This window comes from Pteropus vampyrus, unplaced genomic scaffold (assembly GCF_000151845.1).
Source record: "Pteropus vampyrus isolate Shadow unplaced genomic scaffold, Pvam_2.0 Scaffold20047, whole genome shotgun sequence".
Lineage (NCBI taxonomy): Eukaryota > Metazoa > Chordata > Mammalia > Chiroptera > Pteropodidae > Pteropus > Pteropus vampyrus.
In genome coordinates, this window is record NW_011908828.1 from 1 (window position 1) to 1,603 (window position 1,603).

The 1,603-nt window shown below is 49.8% G+C and overlaps 1 non-coding gene across 1 annotated transcript; it reads right to left on the bottom strand.

Annotated features, from left to right (window-relative positions):
• Positions 1-1,029: 1,029 nt before the first annotated feature.
• Positions 1,030-1,148, bottom strand: LOC111735232. The gene has a single exon (XR_002778726.1). It is a non-coding gene; the product is annotated as a 5S ribosomal RNA (ribosomal RNA).
• Between the last annotated feature and the right edge of the window lie 455 nt (positions 1,149-1,603).

Here is a 1,603-nt window from a genome sequence, read left to right on the forward strand (position 1 = left end):
TGAGATAGGCAGACATAAAAGAAAATGAATGATACACTGAATCTCAAACTCAAACGCCCACGGAGGCCAGGTTGGTAATACAAATGGGAAAGGCCCCTGGGCAGAGGTCAAAGCAAAAGGCAGGGGCCATGCCCATTCTGTCTAAAGTGGCGGGGAGCGGCGGGGGGGGGGGGGGGGGGAGGGGGCAGTGAGGCATGAACTGTAGCTACTGCGATAATCGCCCATTCTTGCCAGTGGGAATTCTGGCCTAGGGCTGCTGGAGCTTCGGAAGTTTCAAGAGAAGTCAGAAATGTAAATGTCTAAAGGAAATCTCTCCATTTTGAAATGATGGTAATGAATTTAAAATAACATTAATAAAGTGATGGTCCAAACAAAATATCTGCCAGCCAGCTTCTCTGGGCGGACCTCCAGTTTGCAGCCTCTGGGGCAAGCTTACCCTGTCTTAGCCAGAAGGTGTTCTCACAGCGGAGCTGAGTGTGTGAGCTCTGGTTCACACCTCCTTGCAGCTTAAACGCCCCATCTCATTCCTGCCCCTTAGTGATGGCCCTGAGGTGATACATTTTCACTCTTACTAGCATCTTCCAGCCACAGAGCTGCATATTTCAGTTCTGGATCATCCTCATCCTGATATCCAGGAGGATCAAGAAGGAAAGTTCTGGAGGCCAATCATGATAAACTCTTGAAAAGTAATAAAGGTTTTTTTTAAACGTGTTCACCATTCATTTAACAAATGTTTATACAGCACCTACTGTGTACCAGGCACTGTCCTGGGAGCTGAAGACGCAGTAAAACCAAGACAGAAGGTTTCCTTCTCTTGTCCTTGGCACCCCCTGTCTCATCTCTCTGCTCCCTCTTATCGCATGTGGTAGGGTGCCCACTCCAGAACCCCCAGGTCCTTGTCTCTCTCTTTGCTAACCCTACATGACTTTCTTTTTTTTTTTTCCCCAGGCAAGGCAACCCTTGGTTGACCTCACAGATTGCAAGGACCTTATCAGCTTACAATCCCTTATTTTTTATTTGTTTTTTTACTGTCTACGGCACCTGGTCTTCCTGGGTGGTCTCCCATCCAAGTACTAACCAGGCCCAACCCTGCTTAGCTTCCGAGATCAGACAGGATCGGGCTTGTTCGGGGTGGCATGGCCGTAGACCTGACTTTCTTGCTCTGATTTCCTGGAGAATCTCTTACCTTCTGGCCCACCTTTCTACGCTCGTCTCCCTAACTTGAGAAAGCATGAAATGAATGTTTAAGCAGGAGGAGAACATTCTTTCAGTCCATCACACCTCACTGCTGGGTGATGCCAAGCCACAGGGGCCATTGTCATTCTCCTAAACCAAGAAGGGGCAGCAAGTTTACCCTTGCTGTGGCAGGGCTGGCGTGGAGTGCCTTCCCACAGTGGATAGGCTGCCCTGTGTATACCAAAGGGTATCGCAGATGTGACAGGTGTGACTTCCAGTGTTAGGGCATAAAAAGCCTTGCAGCCTCACCCTGGCTCGCTCTTGGATCGCTTGCTCTGGGGGAAGTCAGGCATCGCGTCATGAGGACACGCCCTGATGGGGAAGGTCCATGTGATGAGGAGCTGTGTCCTCTAGCCAGCAGCCAGCA